The sequence below is a fragment of the Podarcis cretensis genome (genome assembly GCF_951804945.1).
Source record: "Podarcis cretensis genome assembly, chromosome: 6".
Taxonomy (NCBI): Eukaryota; Metazoa; Chordata; class Lepidosauria; order Squamata; family Lacertidae; genus Podarcis; species Podarcis cretensis.
Genome location: NC_137175.1, coordinates 53,672,726 through 53,688,553, shown reverse-complemented (window position 1 = coordinate 53,688,553; position 15,828 = coordinate 53,672,726).

Here is a 15,828-nt window from a genome sequence, read left to right as displayed (position 1 = left end):
GGCGAAGGTGTCTGAGTCAGTGATTTCAGAGGCCATTTGTCTGCCCTGATGCCAGAATGTTTGTTCAGCCAGTGCAGCAGGAACATAGACACCCGATGGCTTATGGCCTCAAAAGCATGCACAATTCAAGCCCCTTTCCAATGATCCACCACCTAGCCTGGTTTTACTGATTTATTAATTCTGAATCCCACATTCCAACATTAACCAGGGAGAAGCAATTTTGTTACAGTTTAACTCTGGGTGCTTTGCTTTACCCCCACCCCCACCCGCTGTTAATCACCTTTTGCACACAGCTCCTTTTCTCTGCTAGCCCTTTTCCTTTACACAGGAATACTCTTTTCTCTCTGCACTCAGAGTCAAATGCACTCTCTCCTCTCTTTGCACAAGATCTGCATCCTTCTCTCACTTGTGCTACTACTATTCTCTTTCCCCATCTGCAGTTCTCATTACTTCCCCATTCACAGAACTTGCTGCTTTCCCAGACACCTCAAATATACATCCTCTTTCCTCCCACCACTGCAAATAAATCACACCCTCTGCTCCTCATTGCACCTCATAGTACTACAGCAAATACCCCACCTCTATGTCACCCAACTTTTCTCCTCCTTCAGCCCCCAGGCCTCTCTACACCCTCATCTCTAAAAAAGACCAAAAAATACAAAAATACAAAAACCAAAATTCAGCATAAAAAAGAAAAAAAATCTTTAAAAAATCCCTCTTTTGTAATAACTTACATTCATTTACTTGTTTTCATGACTTCCTCACACCTCCCTTTTTTGTATTCCATTCAAAGATTTATTCAGCAAATTCATAGCCTCATATTTTACCCTTAATTATTTATCATCACATATTTTAACTTCAAATTTTCATCCAAAATCCATCCCTTCTTGCTTATTCTTATTTTACCCTATTACTAGAACCACTTCATTTCATTCCAACGTCATTAACACTCAATAATTTTGCAATGTTTCTGTAGGTAGATTTTGAATTTCTTCCAATCTTCTTCCACCGACTCTTCTCCCTGGTCTCAGATTCTGCCAGTCATTTCAGCCAATTCCATATAGTCCATTACTTGCATCTGCCATTTTTCCAAGGTGGGTAGGTCTTGTGTCTTCCAATGCTTTGCGATGAGTATTCTTGCTGCTGCTGTAGCATACATAAAAAAAGTTCTGTCCTTCTTTAACACCCCTTGGCTGACCATACCCAAGAGAAAGGCCTCTGGTTTCTTCAGGATGGTATATTTAAATACCTTTTTCAATTCATTATAGATCATTTCCCAGAAAGCCTTAATCTTTGGGCACGTCCACCAGAGGTGAAAGAATGTACCTTCAGTCTCTTTACATTTCCAACATTTATTATCGGGCAAATGATAGATTTTTGCGAGCTTGACTGGGGTCATGTACCACCTGTATATCATTTTCATAATATTTTCTCTTAAGGCATTACATGCCGTGAATTTCATACCTGTGGTCCACAACTGTTCCCAGTCAGCAAACATAATGTTATAACCAATATCTTGTGCCCATTTTATCATAGCAGATTTTACCGTTTCATCTTCAGTGTTCCATTTCAGCAGCAGATTATACATTTTTGATAGTGTCTTAGCTTTGGATTCTAACAATTCTGTTTCTAATTTTGATTTTTCCACCTGGAAACCAATTTTTTAATCTAGATTATAAGCCTCCCTTATTTGAAAGTAATGAAGCCAATCTCGCACTTTATCCTTTAATTTCTCGAAACTCTGCAATTTCACTTTGTCACCTTCCTGTTCCAAAATCTCCCAATATTTTGGCCAATTGGCCTCCATATTGAGTTTTTTCAAAGCCTTCGCTTCCCTAGGTGATAACCACCTTGGGGTTTTATTTTCAAGTAAGTCTTTGTATCTTGTCCAGACATTGAACAATGTTATTCTGACAATATGGTTTTTAAAAGCCTTATGCACTTTAACCTTGTCATACCACAAATATGCATGCCACCCAAAAGCATTGTCGAAACCTTCTAAGTCCAAAATGTCTGTATTCTCAAGAAGTAGCCATTCTTTCAGCCAGCAAAAAGCTGCTGATTCATAATACAACTTGAAGTCCGGCAGGGCAAATCCACCTCTGTCCTTTACATCAGTAAGTATTTTAAATTTTATTCTGGGCTTCTTGCCCTGCCAGACAAATCTAGAAATATCTCTCTGCCACTTCTTGAAACAGTCCATCTTGTCTATTATTTGCAATGATTGAAACAAAAATAACATTATTGGCAATACATTCATTTTGATAACAGCAATTCTGCCTAACAAGGAAAGTTTCAAGTTTGACCATATTTCAAGATCTTTTTTCACTTCTGACCAGCATTTATCATAGTTATCTTTAAACAAATTCACATTCTTAGCAGACATGTTCACCCCTAGATATTTTACTTTTTTTGCCAATGTTAGACCTGTCTCCTTCTGAAACCTCTCTTTCTCACTTGGTGTTAAATTTTTCTCCAAAACCTTGGTTTTTAAGTTATTCAATTTAAAACCAGCCACCTGGCCAAATTCCTGGATTAATTCCAAAACCCTTTTAGTACTAAATTCTGGCTCCTGTAATGTGTATTTGGTTTCTCTCTCTGCCCTACCGAGTTCAGTGGCAGTAGCCCACAGGTCTTTTGCTCTTCCAGCAACCCACATGTTAAGGGAGATGCAAGATGCCCATGTCGTGTGGCTGTCTCCTGTAACAGAGAAGCAAAAGAGGTTCCTATTCCACTGCACCTGCCTGAATCCCTTCTGGAAGCAGGTACAGTGGTACCTCGGGTTAAGTACTTAATTTGTTCCGGAGGTCTGTACTTAACCTGAAACTGTTCTTAACCTGAAGCACCACTTTAGCTAATGGGGCCTCCTGCTGCTGCTGTGCTGCCGGAGCATGATTTCTGTTCTCATCCTGAAGCAAAGTTCTTAACCCGAGGTACTATTTCTGGGTTAGCAGAATCTGTAACCTGAAGCGTATGTAACCTGAAGCGTATGTAACCCGAGGTACCACTGTATATCAGCATTTGCCAATGTAGCAGGGGTGGGTGGGGTGTTCCAAAACTTTGCTTTCCAGGCAGTTGCTGGAAATCTGGCTTTTGTCGCTACCGTCATGAGGATACTTCTCCCTGCTGCCTCTGCAATGCATCTTCCTGCTCATCAATGGTCCTTCGTCAAACTGGAGGGCGGTTTTGAGTGGACCAGTTTTGTTAGCTTAACCTCACAGTAAACAATACTCGGCTTTAGAATTACAAGCGTAAAGTGGATTATTAATATAAGCAAATTAACATTAGGGTTTCCCTTCCCAACCAAAAGAGGTAAAAACAATCCTCCTTATATGCACTGATGTACTGATTAATTGGCCCCTTGGGCTTGATGCTGGGTAACTCTTACTACCCAGGGAGAAACCCAGGCTAGTGGTTTAACTGCGAAACATGCAGGCACTTGGGGGGGCATGAACTGACTGGCTGATTAATTGGCCACTAGGGCCTATCAGCAGCTCTAGCAATGTATATCTGCTCTGGAGAAGTCTATTTGGATATGCTTACCCAGTTCCATTTTAGTTTTGTGCCTTGAGATTTGGGTTATCTGACAGAAGAAGCAGGTAACACAAATCCAAAAGCGCAAAATTTGGAGCAAACCTACACAATTTGTGTAAAGAATGATGGATTGAAACCAACATGCATACCCTCCAACATTCCTCCAATGAAAATAGGGACATTCTAAGGAAAAGTGGGACATTTCGGGATCAAAACAGAAACTGGGATGGCTTCTCTAAATCAGGGACATCCCTGGAAAATAGGGACACTTGGAGGGTCTGAACCTGCACCACTTGGCATCTTTTAGCTTTAATTCCAAGACTGAGTAAGAGTTATGTGTAATCCAAAAGCTTGCTTCCGTCATGTTTTCACAACCAGTTGTTTTAAAAGTATATAATTGCATTTTGTGTGTGTGTGCTATGTGGTGTTGATCCAGCTAACAAACACTCTGATCCTCTCAATTCTCCATTAGAGCCTTGGGTTTATGAGACTGCTGAGAGATCACTGGTGCTTCACAATTTTTATGTTCAGTATACGTCAAATGAAAGTTGGTAGTTCAAAATTTTAAGTTGTCTTCCTGATCTTGCCATGATCAGTTGCAAAATTTGCATTGAACATAACAGGGTCAAGACAACTCCCTAGAAACCTTTCCTCCTACTGATAGCAGAGCTTTGGGAAGGTGGCATGAGGCTCTGGCAGGGTCCTAGAGTCCTCCCAGCTCCTTCCTAAAGCTGGGAAAGCACTAACTAGGTTTTGGGAAGGAGAAGGAGGGACTCTAGGACCCTGCCAGAGCCCCCACACCTCCTTTCCAAAGCTCAGTGCCTCACTTACCTGGCTTTGGGAAGGCAGCATGGTGGCTGCTTTGTGTTGGACCCTCCTGGCATAGAGAGTGCAATCCTGCATTTGGCCTGTAGGCCAGAGCATCTCTACCCCTGAAGCAGGGCTTCCCAATCCCAACGTGATTTCGTTGGTTGCCAGGGCAGAGCTTTCACACAGCAGTGGGGGGAAATTACCAGTATGCTTCATTGTAGGAATCAGCCTAGAGGAGGGCCAAAGTAGAATTGGGTAGTTTTTTTGGCTCTGTTTGGAATAACTTTGCTTGGGTTCTTGGTGATCTCTTCTACAAGATCAGTTTTATCCCACAAACAGAAGTCTTTTATCTACTGAATGAATTATGATGGGACCATCCAGCAAAGGAATATTAAGCACTCTATGTAGATCAGCCAGCAGAAGAGACTGACTGTATCCAAACAGATTCAGAAACAAAGAGAAGTCTATGTACATCAAGAGAACATTGGAGGGCTCTGCAAAGACTAGTTTAGCATAGGTACACCAGCACCCTGTGAACAATACAAGTCTCATAGCAACAGGCACAACAGTATTCTGGCCCCAGGGACTTTTCAGGAAAAAACCCAAAAAAAGTGGTGTGCAGAAAAAGGGAAACAAGCCCAGAGGAACTTCCCCTTTCAGGATGAGACAGAGAAAATAGCTTTTAGGTAGTGACAGGCAGTTCCTGGATGGGAACTTATGAAACATTCTGAGATGGAAGCACTTGCTGCAAGTGGCATTGGAATTTTTCCTGGTGGAATTACTGAACGGGTGAAGTGGGAACTTGGAATATGATGAGGCTGAGAGTTGTGTCTGTCCCACAGGTGTGTCAGTGACCTAGAGATACAGAACTGTTTGCAAGTCATCCCAACAGTGCAAATGACTGAGGCAGCAACACACAATGTACCTTTAAAGAAGCAAGACCACATCTTCATAAAGGTAAAAGGTAAAGGTACCCCTGCCCGTACGGGCCAGTCGTGTCCAACTCTAGGGTTGTGCGCCCATCTTACTTAAGAGGCCGGGGACCAGCGCTGTCCGGAGACACTTCCGGGTCACGTGGCCAGCGTGACATCGCTGCTCTGGCCAGAGCCAGAGCCGCACACGGAAACGCCGTTTACCTTCCCGCTATAAAGCGGTACCTATTTATCTACTTGCACTTAGGGGTGCTATCAAACTGCTAGGTGTGCAGGAGCTGGGACCGAAAGATGGGGGCTCACCCCGCCGCGGGGATTCGAACCACCGACCATGCGATTGGCAAGCCCTAGGCGCTGAGGTTTTACCCACAGCGCCACCCATACCCCGGGTTCATACCTAATGCCAAATGAAGTCTTAGGATGCTTTCCTGGCCTCTGCATCACTGCATTTCCAAAGGGGCCAATCTGCTCACCCAAATTATGTGTTCTTTATCCTTCTAGCATGAATCAAGAGGAGCAAGAGGGTCTGAATTTTTATCTTGGAAGTTGGTAGCTCTGTAGATTATAATTTCTTCTGTCCTATAGTTGAGATAATCCACTCCTGGAGCACTGCGCCTTCCATTTCTCTATTCTTCATCTCAACACCACCGGCTTCTTCTGTTTTTAAATATTTATTCCAGTTTTAAAGGTTACAAAAAGAAAACACTAAATTAAGCAAGAAAAAACAAGACAATGCATCACAATAGATACAAACAAAAAGAAAGAAAAAACACAGAAAAATATAAATAATTAAAAAAACAAAAAACAACAACAAATCGAGCCTTCCCATAACTTATTTTTATTTGCTTGTTTCCTTGACTTCCTCACACCTCCCTTTTTTGTATTCTAGTTCAGTTAGATATTTTAGCAAATCCTTTCCATCTTTGTTTTTATCCTAATAATTTATCTTAACATACTGTAATTTTACATTCTCTTCTTTCACCAATTAACAATCCATTTTTACTTAATCCTTTATATCCTTTCTGCTAAAACCACATAACTTCATTCCAACATCCTTCTAACATTCCTTAATTTTACAATGTTTCTGTAGATAAACTTTAAATTTCTTCCAATCTTCTTCCACCATCAACACCACCGGCTTCTTGTCTCAGTGTTTTAGGCCCAGCATATGGGTAGAGGTGGTGGCATAATTATTTATATGCAGGGTCTGATGTCGAGAGGGTCTCAACTCTGCCTGTTACTCACAACACAACTGATGTGCTGTCTTTTGTATTTGAGACTAGTGGTTACAGCTAGGTAACTTTAAACTCTGTACCTAGTGACTTGTATCCAATGCAGCACTAAGTCTTCTTCTTTGAGTAAGATTGTCTTCCATGAACATGGTCTTAACAGTGAGTCCGTAAGTGACTGTGGAGGCCAATTCTGGATCCACATGTCCTTCTACAGTGGGGACATAGGTTTCTGGGTGGGAGTTGATCACGATGAGTTTTCCATATGTGCCTTCTTCTTAGCATGTTTCTCCCCTTTGTCCTGAGTTTGAGTGTCTTCAAAGTCCATGACACCTTTGGTAAAGGCTGTTCTCCAATTGGAGCGCTCGCAGGCCAGTGTTTCTCAGTTGTCTGTGTTTATACTACATTTTTAAAGATTTGCCTTGAGAGAGTCTTTAAACCTCTTTTGTTGATCACCAACATTACGCTTTCCATTTTTAACTTCGGAATAGAGTAGTTGCTTTGAACGACGATAATCAGGCATCCGAATAACATGACCAGTCCAACAAAGTTGATGTTGAAGAATCATTGCTTCGACACTGGTGATCTTTGCTTCTTTCAGTACACTTGTCATCCCAAGTGATATGTAAATTTTTTCGGAGACACCGTTGATGGAATCTTTCAAGGAGTTGGAGATGGCATTTATAAGTGGTCCATGTTACACAAGCATACAGTAAGGTTGGTAGTACAATAGCTTTGTAAACAAGCATTTTGGTTTCCCTGCGAATGCCCCACTCCTCAAACACTCTGTATTTCGATCAGGAGAAAGAAACCTTGTGGAAAGGTAACTGCCCAGGTAGGAGAAGTCACCAACACTTGCCAATATTTCACCATTGACTTGGATTTGTGGCACTGCAGAGGGGTTGTTTTGTGCTTGTTGGTGCAGCACTTTGGTTTTTTTGGGATGTTGAGTGAGAGGTAAAGCTTTTCATGGGCCTCTGTGAAGATATTTAGGATGGCTTGGAGGTCATCCTCTCAGTGTGCACTGGATACAAGCCCAGTAGAGTTATGCTCCTCTCACTCTGCAGAGGAGTCCCCTGGGCTTCTGCCCCAAAGTCACGGCCCAAGACTGCAGCTTTGGTGAGGACTCTTGTGTTTGCTTGGCTAGGGTAGGGAGGTGACATTTCGAAACAAGCCTAAGATAAGGAGATGACATTTCCAAACACAGGTGAAGCAAGAACATGGGCAGATTTTGCTAAACAGGTCCTTCCAGACGTGCAGGGGGTAAGGTCCAATGTCTGGCCATGACCTCTCCCCCATGAAGAAGCTGCCTGCACCTTATTGTTGTGTCACTCACAATTGTTAGGTGATCACATAACCTCCTGCTGCTTTGTTGTTTCAAGCAGTTATAGCTTCAGGTCTCCTGAGCTGAACATGGTAATGTTATGCCGATTTGGATATAAGATACCTTTAAAATAATATCTAGGTTGCATAGTGAAAACTGCAATGAAGTGCTTTCTTTATGAACAGGTGAGGCCTATGGTCCTGCAGTTCTGTTATGCCAGGGCTATTGCCAACATTTATTATTTAATTTATATACAACCATTTCCTCCAAGGAGCTCAAGTGGTGTACATGAATTTCTGTTCCCTGTTTTATCCCCACAACAACCTTCTGAGGTAGGTTAGCCTGAGAGACAGCGACTGGTTTAAGGTTACCCAGTGAGCTTTATGGCTGAGTAAGGATTCGAACCCTGGTCTTCCAGGTCACAGTTCAAAATAATAACAATAATTTTAATTATAAATTTCTTATACCCCACCCATCTGACTGGGCAGCTTCCAGCAATAATACATCAAACAAACAAACAAACAAACAAACAAACAAACAAACAAACAAACATTAGAAGCTTCCTGAAAGAGGGATACTTTCAGATGTCTTCTAAAAGTCAAATAGTTCTTTATCTATTTGACCTCTGATGGGAGGGCATTCCACAGGGTGGAAAGTCCTGTGCCTAGTTCCCTGTAGCTTAACATCTCACAGTGAGGGAAGCGCCAGAAGGCCCTCGGAGCTGGACCTCAGTGTCCAGGCTGAACGATGGGGGTGGAGATGCTCCTTCAGGTATACTGGGCCGAAGCCGTGTAGGCCTTTAACATTACACCACACCGGTCTCACATAACATAGCTTGAACGCTTATCCCTAGGCACTAAAGCAAAGCAGAAAACAACAAACTAGCAGCAGAAATACTGTAACAACTAATATGCCAACCAAGACAGCCACCCCAGGAAGCATCCCTAGCATCTCTGTTACCACACACCAGTCAGAATGACCCTTGTTGATCTGATCTAATTATCAATTTATGGAAGGTATCAATCAATGTGCAGCAAAAGCAAAAAGTTGTGATGGGAACATGAGTCTTTAAGAAAATAATTTTGATTAAACCTTGCTATGGCCATGCTCCACTACCTTATATTGGCAGTGTCCTGCGAACGGTAGGGTTCCACTGGCAATAGGATACCACAGATATAAGGATGTCACTGTGTGTATTCACTTTCCTAGCACACACACACACCAATAGTAATCCTCTCCTCATTTAGTGAGCATTACTTGAGATAGAATTGTCTTATGAGATGCTTTACTTAAGAACATTCAGCCTTTCTTCGTTTGTAATATATATAGGTATATTATGTTAGACTATGATCGTTCCTATTCGTAAGTGAAATATTGTTTCTCATTCATCAGCCTCCGTTTTGTCTGCCCTTCTGAGCAATAGGTCCCTAAGAAATGATTCCCACCCCCCGAAACATGTCATGTCATAGCAAATCCTTCAGCCAAAGACACTTTTAAAATGTGATTGTTTCCAAGTTGTAAATAATAATTTATAATAATAATAATTTAAAATCTGAATTTTGAGGAGGAAATAACAATTTCACCATATCTATCAGCTGATCTGCATAACACTGCCTCGTTTCCCCCCTACTGGTGAGAATGATACAGTACAATCTGATTTTGTGCCTACACATTAGGTATGTATAGATACAGCTGGTTCATATAACTGACACATGTAATTTGCCTTGCAGGTGTGTATGGTCAGAGGCACGGTTGTACTGAACTGCATAGTAATGCTTTTGATTCCTCCTGTGCTATAAATAAAATTTGAGCCCACTTTCATGGGTGGAGCCAAGGGGGGCAGGAGGGGACCTGCTCCCCTAAATTTATACAAATCAATACAAATCTGAGGTTCTTTCTCCCCCTAACAAAAGCCTGCCCCCCCATACAAAAATCCTAGCTACGCCCATGTCCACTCTGGTAGTTTTAAAAATCCCTGTAAAAATATTAGGAGATCCGAATTAACCTTGGGGGTTGAAGGAAGGGCTTATCCACACCAGAGCACAATGTGGACCCCATCCCAGTGTTATATCACTCCCAAGGGCATACTTGGGGTTTGGGCAGGTTGGCTACTGCCAAGCATGCAGGCCTGGGGGGGGGGAATTGTGCCTCTCCCCCCTGACTCGGAGCCCGCCTGCCCTCCTGCACACACCCCTTGAAAAAGCCCTTTTAAATGCAGGCTTTTCAATTCTGGCTATTTCAGACTTTACAGGTTGAAGTCATTACCTACATGTTTTTTTCTCTATGCCCATGTGTAAACATATATACCTGTCAGGTTTTCACTTTATGCACTTAATATTGTGGAATCTAGTCCATGAACGTTTATGCTGTAATCAATTTGTTAGATTTTTAAGGCACCACAAGGCTTTCACAATGTGTTATCATCTTCTATTGTCTGCACATGAAGCCGGTCTTAAAAGGAAAGCTACAGGGACCTGATGAGAAGCCGGCAATCCTAGCAAAAATCTCATGTTTGTCAAAGACGTTGTCACCCCCACCCTAGGATTTGTTTGCCTTGGAAACAAAGATTGCAGGAACACATCCATTCCCACAACAGATATCAAAAGACAGGAAACCGCTAAGCTCCATTTGCCTTCCACATCCTAAACCCGTCCCATGCTGCAATTTATCTGGGTGTTTGCAGTTAATTAGCTACGCCACACGGAAGTGTGACTTTTGCTAGACTTGCTCAAAATGAATCTCATCTGGGAAGAAAGGAGCAAAGTTCTGTACAATCCTTTGATTGGTCAGTAGAGGGCAGTGCCTTCCTGTCATTGCTCATTCCTTGCTGGGTGGAAACTTGGTATTTGCTTCCTGTGCTTTGGGACTGGGTCAGCAGCAACCCCTGGTGGAAATATATTGCAAAAAGTTTTCAGGTGGTAATATTTTTGAAATATTTTTTCTCCATCATCAGAAACAGATAATAAAACACAATTACACCTTTAACCCAACCCTGTACAGTAACAGCTTATTCCTTTCAAGCAAGCCTCAGTCTGTCAGGATCTCTAAAGGCCTTCTTTATCTTTGGTGCACAATTCTAGTCAGTTCTGTATCCAAATAGCTTACCTGGTCCCCACACTTGCATGCCTAATATGATGGGGTTTCAGACATATTTAAGCCAGGATTACAAACCTCAGTACCAGAGTGACATTATCCAAAGGTCTTGTTCATTCTTTCCTTTGTGCCACTGCAGCACAAGCAGCTTTCAAAGGTAAAGGGACCCCTGACCATTAGGCACAGTCGTGGCCGACTCTGGGGTTGCGGCGCTCATCTCGCTTTACTGGCTGAGGGAGCCAGTGTACAGCTTCCGGGTCATGTGGCCAGCATGACTAAGCCGCTTCTGGCGAACCAGAGCAGCGCATGGAAACGCCGTTTACCTTCCCACCGGAGCGGTACCTATTTATCTACTTGCACTTTGATGTGCTTTCGAACTGCTAGGTTGGCAGGAGCAGGGACTGAGCAACGGGAGCTCACCCCGTCATGGGGATTTGAACCAACGACCTTCTGATCGGCAAGTCCTAGGCTCTGTGGTTTAACCCACAGCGCCACCCGCGTCCCATAGTCAAAGACACATAGACCTTTCAAAATAATTCCTACACATCACCACAAACATGCAAAAAGCACAAATTAGCAACATTTCAAAAACCATTGCCAAAACTTGCAGGAAGGATTCCTGCAGCAAATCAGTACATAGTACCCAAAATCAGAAACCTCCACCTGCATGGCTCTTTGTCTTGGGATTTCACAGAGTTCTCAGTAGACCAACAGCTACTTCAGGGCTAAGATCACAGGGCACATCACAGCAAACTCTGCCCTCAAAACTTAGGCTTTATCCTTCTAACTATTTACAGGTAGGTAGCCGTGTTGGTCTGCCGTAGTCGAAACAAAATAAAAAAATCCTTCCAGTAGCACCTTAGAGACCAACTAAGTTTGTCATTAGTATGTGCTTTCATGTGCATGCACACTTCTGAAGACGTTGGTCTCTAAGGTGCTACTGGAAGGAATTTTTTTATTTTGTTCCTTCTAACTATATTAGAGCTGGAGAAAAGGCCCCACTCATTTACCAACCTGGCACAGATCCCCCTCTCCTTTGCTCTCTTAATTACCCTTTTCTTTTGTTCTCTTAATGGCCCATCACCCAGGCAATTGCCTGAAGCTAGCCTGGCTTCTATTTTAACACTTGTTGGTTCCAGGGGTTGGAAGGGGTCCCATACCTGCAATCTCATAACATTATGAACCTGCTTCTTCAGAGAGTGAGAGAAGAATTGCATTCAGAAAAAGTAACTCCTCAAGTGTTTCACTGAGTTGCCATTATTTTGTGTTATTATTACATATTTAAATGGCTGAGCTACCTTCCTCCATACAGGTCTGTAGATTGCATGCTGTAATAAACACACTTCACCAACCTAGCATCCTCCAGATATTTTGGACTATGACTCCCATCAGCCCCAGTCAGCACCTGCTGGCTGCAGTTGATGGAGGGTGTGGTCTAAAGTATTTGGAGGGTGCCAGGATGGCAAAGGCTGCTATAATTGCATGAGTTTTCCCACTAAGTTAGCTGAATAGAAGAGTGAGGTGTCCAGAAAAGGGAAAATAGCTGTATTCACACTGGTTTCTGACCCAGCTGTGGAGAACTGAGATAGAGCAATAGCTTGGAAATTGGGATCACTTTCAAACAGCCTGATTATAGAGCATTCATTCTGGTTTGTTTGTGTACAGGTTAGATGGTTCAATCAAGTGTTAGCCAGTACATATCCCCCATCACTTTCCCTATAGCAAAAAGTTGATTTCCTGAGGAAGTGTGATTGTTGCACAAGAGTTCCAAATCAACTGCAATTGGCTAGCCTGAATTTAGCAGTAAGTGGCTGAATCCCACTGGAAAATAGCTGTCTAGAAGCACCCAGACTCCATGCAGGTGGGGGGCTCTCTGAGAACTGAACAAACTTCAGACAACAAAAGTTAAGGTCAGGTGGCTCTCTACAGATAATTTTCCTTCTGCTTACACTAAACACAGTGGCAGTTCTCTGAGGGTGTTGTGGCAAGGGTGATAGACACAGGGACTTTTAAATAGTTTTATCATTTCCAATGACTGTGTCGTTACAACAAAACCCAGCAGAGGTTTAGACAGTTCTCTTGAAGGATATTTGCATGGTCAGGGGCATAGGAGGACAGGGCCTCTGTGGTGCAGAAGAAGGGATGTTGGGCAATGCAACTGGTAAGGCACTTGTGAGGCATCTAATCATAAGCCTGCATTTTTATCAAAGCTTATATGTTTAATCAGGGCTTGTATTTTAAAAATGAGCTTAAAGATCTTCAAATGTTTCATGCCAGGCAGAAGACCAGCTGCCTAAGAACCTTGGCAATGTTTTTCTCCTAGACAAAGGGGCCCCCTGATTTATAGCAGAAAACAATTCTCAAAGTCGTAAAAAGGGAATTACAGGCTGAGAGCCAAGGTTACACTGACCCTACAAATTAAGGGTTGATAAATAGTAAAATGAGCCATATCTTCTTCCTAAGGTTAAGAAGGTCAAGAGCAGTCAAAAAGACAACTGGCTTGAGAAAATAGGTTTTCTTTCTTTCTATTTTTGAGGCTGAGAAACAAGAGAAGAAGAGCTGGCAGAAAGAAAGGGAGCATTTTTGGGAAGTCTTTTCTAAAGCTGTTTCTTTCTTAAACTAAGATCCTTTTTAAGATTTCTTTTCCTTTTAAAAGGTTATTTATGTATTAAATATATTAGCTTAAATATAATTATGCAAAGGATTTAAGAAATGCTAGATTCTTATTTCATATAGTTGTAAGAGTTGTAACTATCCTGAAATTAAGTCAGCCACCAGCCCCCCTTGTCAGACAGGAGACGCCATCGAGCACTCCTGATATATGGTTGTCAGGCCTTTTGTTTAGAAACCTTCAAATGAAGGAGATCTCTCAATGTTGATGTGAACTCAAAATCCTTGACATATGTTTAAGATAAAAATTCAAGATTAACCATCTGTTTTGGAAGGCAGTAGGGCAAGGAGGGCAAGAGGTGAGCTGGTAATTAAGATTCCTTGTTGAGACACATGTAAGATATATTACTACTTATTTGTCATTTATAGATAGAAGAATATATAGCTTTTTGATTCCCATAAAAGGACAAGAGGAAATGGGTGTATCTTTTGTGATTGGTTCTAGCAAATAGCCAATAGGAATTTCAACCAGGCTGATTGGACAGAGGCAGCCACAGGAGGAGCAAGGGGGCTGGATTAAGGAAATATAAGTGCTGGCCAGAATGGCAAGAGGCCAGGCCAGAGCTTGGTAACCATATACCACTGTGCCTCATATTTATTTGTCTGACAAATAAATTACTATTTTAATTTCTCTATTGCTGCGTTGAATATTTCATTCCAGCTAAGCGTTAACCACAAGCAGGGTGCTACACTTGCTGAAATGTCCTTTTCCTTTGCCTCTAGGTGCCATAAAGTATTGCAGAGTTGCATCTCGCACTTTTAGGCCAGTGTTTCCACATATAACTGGAAAAGCAGGAACATTCCCTAGAAAATGTATATACATTTGCTTCTGGGGTGTTCTGAAGTACTGATACTGGAAAGCTGTCTCTGCGAACGCCACAACCCACACTTGCCTTGTGCAGTCACTTGAAAGTCATGCAGATGGGTAGGGACCCAACACACGCTAAAGATCACAGTACAAATGGATTGTAGAAATTGGATGTACTGCATCGACAGACACATAAAACCACCACTCCCATTAGCACTATGAAGAAGTTTGTTTGGTATTACAACATGTCTGCAGGGAGAAACAATGCTGTCATCCTCCTCCTCCCCCGCCACCATGTGAAAGCAGACAGTGATGAAAGAGAAGCCATAGCTGGTCCTTCACCTGTGGTATGAATAACACAATAAACACCCAAACCAGCAAGCTGGTTCAACCACTAGACTTGCCTTTCTTAGGATTCAGGTAGATTGTCTGCTTTGTTCTACAAAACTTTCTCTTTCTTTCTTTCTTTCTTTCTTTCTTCATGTTATATTAAACAGCTAAAAAAATGCTCTGGCGACTGGGGAGGGTGGTGTATTGATGATGTTCTAAAAACTAGCCAACTGGTGCTCCCCCCCCCAAGCTGGCTTTTCCCCAGGTCAGATCCACTTCTGTACTCTTTCCCTTCTGACCCAGTCTGCACAGAGTGCTCAGAGGCGAGAGTGCAGGAGAAGTGGAGGAGGCTGCTCTGTGTGCTCAGAGAGGGTAGGTGAACCAAGAGCGACACTGGAGAGGAGGGCCATGAGGCCTGGAGCGTGGCAGTGGGCTTGCAGCAGGGATGTGGGCCTTGTCAGGTGCCCAGTAACTCCTATCTCTGATGCAAGTCCAGATTCTATAGGAGATAAGTTATCAGTGGGGTGCCCACGGGTGCCTGTGTGCCCACCAGCAAAGGCCATGATACCCACAAAAGGTCTTAGTAAATATCCCCTCAAAAATCTACAGTGCAGAAGAAGTTGCTATTTCTGCTCAGTTTCTGTTTGCCTTGGCTCAGCCTCTCTTACACTGAATATTACACCTTGAATATGTCATTGGATGCCAAAGCCGGATACCTACCCTCCCTCCCATAGCTGTCAATGTTTCCCTTTTTCTAAGGGAAATTCCCTTATTCCGAATAGGATTCCTCGCAAGAAAAGGGAAAAGTTATGCTCCCTCCTAGTCTAAACAGAGAAGAGGTGCAAAGAGCTTCCTTCTGTATTCACAGAATAGTGGCTGGTGTAGGTGCTTTACTGCCCACTGCCACCACAACTGATGGGAACATGCAATCTTGTGGCAGCGTCTTTTTCTGCATTTTTAGATGTGGCAGCCATATTTTTTTTATGCCACAGCCCCATGGCAGCCATTCTGTGACTGGTGTCCACAACACTTTCTCAAAGTTCCAAATAAAGATTGTCAATCTCTGCTTTAGTATATTAGATGACAAGGTGCATTGAT